The sequence below is a fragment of the Gossypium hirsutum genome, chromosome D11, assembly GCF_007990345.1.
Source record: "Gossypium hirsutum isolate 1008001.06 chromosome D11, Gossypium_hirsutum_v2.1, whole genome shotgun sequence".
NCBI classification, from domain to species: Eukaryota; Viridiplantae; Streptophyta; class Magnoliopsida; order Malvales; family Malvaceae; genus Gossypium; species Gossypium hirsutum.
Genome location: NC_053447.1, coordinates 55,360,480 through 55,368,087, shown reverse-complemented (window position 1 = coordinate 55,368,087; position 7,608 = coordinate 55,360,480). Strand labels below are relative to the sequence as shown.

At 34.5% G+C, this 7,608-nt stretch overlaps 1 pseudogene; it reads left to right on the top strand.

Moving 5' to 3' along the window:
• The first annotated feature begins 329 nt into the window (after positions 1 to 329).
• LOC107963426 (germin-like protein subfamily 1 member 14) lies at positions 330 to 1,423 on the top strand (annotated as a pseudogene).
• The last annotated feature ends 6,185 nt before the right edge of the window (positions 1,424 to 7,608 follow it).

Sequence of the window (7,608 nt, the reverse complement as noted above, 5' to 3'; positions counted from 1 at the left end):
GCAAGCCTCGAGACTTGGAGCAGAAACAACCGAAAAAGAAAGAAAAATTTGCAATGGAAAAATAGTAAAGAAAGAGAGAGATTTGAATGAAAAATGAGCTGATTTTTCATTAAAACATTTAAGAAGGCATAATGCCAATACATATGAGATAACAACAACAAAACAAACAAGTTACCACCTAATAACACACCTAACACCACTAACTTGCCTAGTAACTTGGTAAACTTATTTGAATACATAAACAGCTACCTAAACTTGTCATTCATCACCTAATTACATCAAAATGCAGCTACCAACTAAGTTTGATCCTAACTAAATACAAAACATTCATTTAAAGAAACTAAATGAACCAAAATTGCTTCAGCTTGCTGCACCAGTTTGCTGCTTGAAGCACGTTCCTTGCATGGCCACCTTTGTTGCTGGATGGGAGCTGACTTTAACAAAACGACTTCAACTTTTCATTGCAGCTTTTGCCATCTTGGCCTTCAGTTCCTTATTAGCCTCAGCTTCTGATCCCAGCCCCCTGCAAGATTTCTCTTGAGCCATCAATGACACCAAGAATGGTGGTACGCTATTGTTATATTATGTTTTGTTTCTCAGTACTCTCTTGTTGACTAGTATCTTTAAGTCCATAATTATGCAAGACGCTAGAGCCTTTTATCCGAAGTAACAATTTCTTCATAAGAATTCATATATTTGCATGGATTCACGATATTGACTAACCTTAGTTTGTTTCATACAGTGTTTGTAAATGGAAAGTTCTGCAAGGACCCAAAGCTTGCCAATGCAGAAGACTTCTTCTACTCAGGGCTTAATATCCCTAGAAACACCTCAAATCCGATTGGATCAACAGTGACTCTATCAATGTGGCACAAATACCGGGACTTAACACTCTCGACATATCTCTAGTTCGAATTGACTATGCTCCATATGGTGGCCTAAACCCTCCTCACACGCACCCTCGTGCAACGGAGATCCTTGTGGTTTTGGAGGGCACACTTTATGTCGGTTTTGTTACATCCAACACAGATAACCGCCTCATCACCAAAGTCCTAAACCCTGGTGATGTGTTTGCTTTCCCTGTCGGTCTCATCCACTTCCAATTCAATATCGGGAATACCAAAGCAGTTGCATTTGCTGGTTTCAGCAGCCAAAATCCAGGAGTTATCACGATTGCAAATGCAGTATTTGGCTCTAACCCTCCCATTAATCCTGATGTTCTCACTAAGGCCTTCCAGTTGGACAAGAATATTGTTACCTATCTCCAATCCAAATTTTGGTGGGACAACAATTAGTTCATTTAAATATATGGGAATAAAATTTCTTCAATCATAAGTTGTGATTGTATTGTTCTAAATAATGTGAGTATAATGTGCCTGAGCTGATGGTTATGGCATGGTTTCTAGTTTGCTAGTGTACTTGCAATGTTAAGAGCTAGTGACTTATGTTTCCTTGTTAAGTTTTTTCTGTCTTGCATTTTGTATGAAGATTTGCTTACGATGGTTGCTATTTTTTTCGGTAGCGATTATTTTAAATTGGCGCTACAACCTCCCACTTAACATATCACGTGGTGTTTTCGGTGTCAATACTTTCTTGTAAGCTATTATATTAGGTCCTTTTGTAAGTTATATTTCTAAAAAAATTATGTATATTTTATTACTAGAATTATGACTCATCATAGTATATTTATAATTAACTTAATCATTTTTCTACTAATTTTTTATTTATTAAAAAATTATACATTTTATAATTAACCAATTCTTACTCATTATTATTTATAATTATTAATTTTTATTGGTTTATAAATCGTGGGTAAATCTTATATATCATATACATCAATTAAATTATACTAACAAATGGTTGGAAAAAGCAGCCCTGGACTTTCTCCCTAAAAGTTTGGATTGAGTTAAAATCCTAGGGCAATTATTGTTTGGAAAGTTTACCTAAATACTAGCCCCAAACCAAGCAAAATTAGGCTCAAACCTTAAAATCAATTAAATTATCATATTTGTATGTCTAGTTATTGTATGTCAAAAATTTTAGATTAAATTATATCGTTAGTCACTTTAAATTGGGTTTGTCTCTAATTTGGTCACCCCAATTTTATTTTTTTAATTTGGTCACCCAAAAAAAAATTATCAAATTGGTCACTCCACTAATAAATGGTAACAGAAGACTAATAGTGCATTTATACTAAAAATTTTGGAGTCAGCAAAATAGGAACTACCCCTATTTAGAGTGATTAATAGGTAGTTTACTCAAATTTTGGCGTGACTAACGTGGAAATTCACCACTAATAAAGGATGTCCAAACATGCCTAGTCACTTTGATTTAATCTAGAATTGGAATATATCATGTCGAAACTGTCCTTTTGAAAATGGGGTCGACTTTAATTTTGAAAACGAAAATGAATATGGGAGTCGCCACCAATCTTTTTTAATGAGGTGTGATCGGGTCACCTCGAAAAATAATTTTTTTTATAAACGATTTGATTTATTAAAACAACAATTTTGGTCCACAAAATTCAGAAAGATGGGTTCAAGAGTCGGTTACGTACGAGGAAGGATTAGCACCCTCATAACGCCCAAAAATTGGTTCCTAGTTGATTAATTAGTGTCTTAATGTCGAAAAATTTACAAAAAATTTAAAATACGATCCTTTTATTCAAAAAGACACTTGTATAAATCAAATTACATGCTAAGACCCCCTTATTTCGGAGAGATAAAATGTCACACCCAATGAGTTAGGATATGATGTATGTCATCCTCAAAAATAAGCTTGTCCTTTGATTTTTAAAACTCATGCAGTGAAGTTTAAAAAGGATATTCAATTGTTTAAGTTAGATGAAAAATCGAAGCCCAGTAAGTTAGGGCACAATTTCTCAAAATTCCAAACATAGAATATTGCCTTTAAAAAAAATCCTCGTCTCGAGAGAACAAAATATCATATCCAATGAGTTAGGACACAACGTATCGAATCCCCGAGAATGAGATTTTTATTTATATGTTTTGATTAAAAAATGATACTCGATTACTTAGATTCAACGAGGAAAATTGGAACCCAGTAAGTTAGGGCACAATCTTCTCGGAGACCTCAAATACCGAGTATTGTGTTATCTTGAAAGCTTTGGAATAAAATGATTTCAAAACTTAAATGATATTAAACATAACTTTTTAAGTGAATAAAATGCAATGGAATGATAATGTACAACTCAAAGTGACATCTCGAAAACAAAATGTACACTAATGAACGATAAATAATCAATATACTAAGGAATTCAATACACATAATGGTACATATCATCTTGATGTTAATATCAACAATCAAAGAAAATGCGACGAAATTATATACAACACAATTTTAAAGTAAATAGCACAACAATTTAAGGTAAATAATATGCAAAACAAATTAAAATGAATAATATACACAGCAATTTAAAATAAATAACCTCCATGACAATTTAAAAAAAACATATAAAAAGTTTAAAATAAATGAATAGTAAAAAGAAATTTAAAATAATATAGAAAATAGTTAAAAGGATATACATAAAAAAAATTAAAATGGGGGATAGAACAATTTTAAATTTTTTAATATATGATAAAAGATTTAAAATAAACAAACAAATAGAAAATTTACAAAAACAAATTGAAATCAAACTGACTTGGGACTAAATAAATAAACGAATAAAATAAATAGAATATTTCTCCTTTTTCTTAAAATATGTATAATATTAAACTTAAATATAAACAAGGTATACAAAATAGTACTCAATAAATTTAATTAATATCAAGTTCGAATATTAAGATAACATAAGTTTAAATTTAAATACTTTAAAAGTAATAGAATAATAAATAATTTAATAATTTAATAATTTAATAAATTGAGCATGAGTAATTTAATTGGGCAACTGAGGACTATATTGAAATCAAAGCAGAATTACAAGAAAAAATGAAAATAAAATAAAATAAAATGAAGGGCCAAAGTATAATGCTCGAATAACATGGGGGTCAAATGGGAAATATTCCCAGCCCCAAAACGCAGCGCTACAATATGGGCCAAAATGAAATAAAAACAAAATGCGAGGCGAAATTTAAAAAAAAATAAAAGAACAAATCAGACTCATTTGGAACACCTCGCAAATGCGGATGGACTAGGGGGATAAATATCCCAAAGCTTAAAAACACACGGATCCCCCAGGAGTGGGTCGGGTCGCGCAAGTTATGGCCGTCAAATGGCGTCGTTTTGGCGCTATGGACCCTAGCTCAAAACGGCGCCGTATTGTATTATTACTTAAACAAAAATTTCTTCACAAAAAAAAACATTTGCAGTCTATGTTTCAAAAAAAAAAAGGTTGCTGCTCATTTTTTCTCAGCTAGGGTTTCGACCCTAGCCTCCATGTTGCCACCGTATTCGCCGCTCCTCCGCCATGGTTCCGCCAAGGACGGCGATCTGAGCCAACGAGGAGACCACGGACCTTCGATAAGTCCTCTCACTTTCCCTTTTCTATTATTCTTTACAAAAAAGCAGAGAAAAAAATTTAAAAGAAATAAAAAAAGGAAATATCAATCACCTTTTCTGGAACTTTAATTTTGTTTTTGTAATCTTTCTTTTTCTATTGACTATGTGCGTCCAAAAATTATACATGAACTGGGGCTTATTTATAGCCCGAAAATAGAATATTTTTCGTTGTTTTCCTATATTTTCTGTTATTTGCTTCTTACTCGTTTGTTTTGCAGGTGTAGAGGTCATTGGCCAGCTGGCGTACAGAGGTGCACATGGGGGAGGTGCGGCATGCGTGGGATAGGTAGTGGCGGCACACCTTGCTGAGTTAGGGTTTGCTGATTTTTTGGTTATTGGGCTGGGGACTAATTTAGGCTTAGGATTGGGTTTGATTTTTGGGTTGTGTAAATGAACTTTTAATTATTGGACTTTTAATTTTTGGGGGGTTTTATTTTTGGTTTATTTTGGTTTTGGGCCCAGGCCAAAATTGGTTCATTATAGCTGCCCCTCTTTGCTCATTGTTGTGTAACAGGAATGGAGCAAAGAAAGAAGGGCCAATTTTGTCTAGTCTAGCCGAATCTTGACTTTCTTCGGTGTTTCTCTTCTAAGTAGCTTCATTCCAATCCACCGCATCTTTAAGGGTATAAGAAATGTCTGTTCCACTGCAACTTCAAAGAGATAAGATTTGATATGATCTACCTAACTGCAACTCCAAAAGATAATATCTGCAATTTATAGCTTCAATCTGTTTCAATGTAATCTTCAGGGAGACAAGATTTGCTATATTCAGTCTGCTCCACTGCAACTTCAGGGAGATAAGACTTGCTATGGTAGATTTAATCTGACCTACTATAACTTCAGAGGTATAAGATTCATCATTTTAATCCGCTCCAATGCAACTTCAGGGAGATAGGATTAGTAGCTTTAACCTGCTCCACTGTAACTTTAGGGAGATAAGGTTGGATATCTTCAATCTGCTCCACTGTAACTTCAGGGAGATAAGACTTGTAGCTTCAATCTGCCCCATTGCAAATTTAGGGGGATAAGATTTGTATCTTCAGTCTACTCCACTGCAACTTCAGGGAGATAAGACTTGTAACTTCAACCTGCTCCACTGCAACTTCAGGGAGATAATGTTTGATATGATCTGCTCTACTAAAACTTCAAAGATATAAGATCTGTAATTTATAGCTTCAATCTGTTCCACTGCAACTTCAGGGACATAAGATTTGCTATCTTCAGTCTACTCCACTGCAACTTCAGGGAGATAAGACTTGTAACTTCAATCTGCCTTACTGAAACTTCAGGGGAATAAGATTGTTGACTTTAACCTGCTCCACTACAACTTCAGGGAGATAAGGTCTATAATTTAGCCTTAATCTGTTCCACTACAACTTTAGGGAAATGAGACTTGCTATCTTCAATCTGCTCCACTGCATCTTTAGGGAGATCAAAGTTGTAACTGCAATCTACCCCACTATAACTTCAAGGGGTAAGATTAGTGACTTTAATCTGCTTCGCTGCAACTTTAGGGAGATAAGATTTGCCATAATGACTTCAATCCATTCCCACTGTAACTTCAGTAGTATAGGGTTTGTGGTTTCACTAATCTGCTCTCTGGCGAACATGACCTGTAGAGTCCATTTTATGGACCTATTTATGCCTGGTGGTTAGGATGTTATGATCAGAATGAATCAAATGCTCCTAACTAGATGTGTATGCATGATATCTGCATGAATGCAGAATGTCATGAGAATGATCCCTTAATGTTTGAGTTGTCATTGCTCGTTGTTTATTAAGGCTTTAACACCGACATGTTATAATGTCATCTTGTTCGGCTGGTATCTCTAAAGAAACACTCATATTTACTTAATCTGATTGCCCCCACTATAACTTCAAGGTTCATTCCACTATACTTTTGGGACATAAGATTTGTACCATCTTTCTCCAACTGTAACCCAAGAGTATAAGATCTGGCTCTTTCTCAATACTCTCCTATTACAATTCAAGGGTACAAGATGTGAATCTCATTGGTCTTTTACACCATTCCCCAGGGTGTCGTGACCAGATGTTTATGCACAAATGTAGAATTTTCTTCTCCAAGAATAACCTCCTCTTATTGCTTGGTGATCATTGTTTATTTGCTCATTGAAGCTTTATCACCGACAAGATATCTTATCATTTTGTTCAATCAATATCTTGACAACATAATCTGAAGCGATAGACTTAATTTAGACTCTTCCGTCTCATATATTTCCAACCTTTAAACCTATTGCATTCTAAACAATAATCCTGTTTCAGGTTCTTGTATCATTTACAAACTTCTAGAATAATATGCAGAACTTTCTTTGTGAAAGTATTGTTAATCCATTAATCATTATTCCAATGCAACATGCTTGCAAAAGATCACTGGATAAGAATAGAATTGATTTGGAACATAGCTTGAAATGAATAAATTATTAATGATGGTAAAAAAATAAAAAAAAAGAATTAATTGGGAACATGTATCTTGAAAAGAAAAAAGTATTCCAAGAATAGCAAATTCAATATAGATAATATGAAGACTAGGTGCCCCAGATATCGCAGCTTGATCTTCTCTGTACAAACTTTCTAAAAATCGTTTTGAGCTTGACATGTGTTTAGGAGTTCTAGAGTACCTTGCGAAGCCCCAGATGTCGCATTCCCTTTCCTGTTGATTTAGGCATAGCAAGATTATCGCACTCCGTTTGGATCAAAATTTGAGCCGCCCTTTTGAGGTTTTCAACTCAAATCCCCTTTGGTCTCAAGGCGCCCTTTGCGGGTTTTCACCTGAGCCTCTCCCTTTTTTTTAGGACTCAAAGCGCCCTTTGCGGGTTTTCACCTTGGTCCATTCTCCTTCTTTAGGTGAAGTACTTCTTGACTAAATCTGAATTTACAAGGCTAGGCAAGATTTTACCATCCATCTCGATCAAAACCAATGCTCCTCCAGAAAAAACCTTTTTACCACATAAGGTCCTTCCCAATTTGACATCCACTTCCCTCTAAAATCTTTTTGCAGAGGAAAAATCTTTTTCAATACCAAGTCCCCTTCGTGGAATTCTCTAGGATGAACATTTTTGTTGTAAGCTC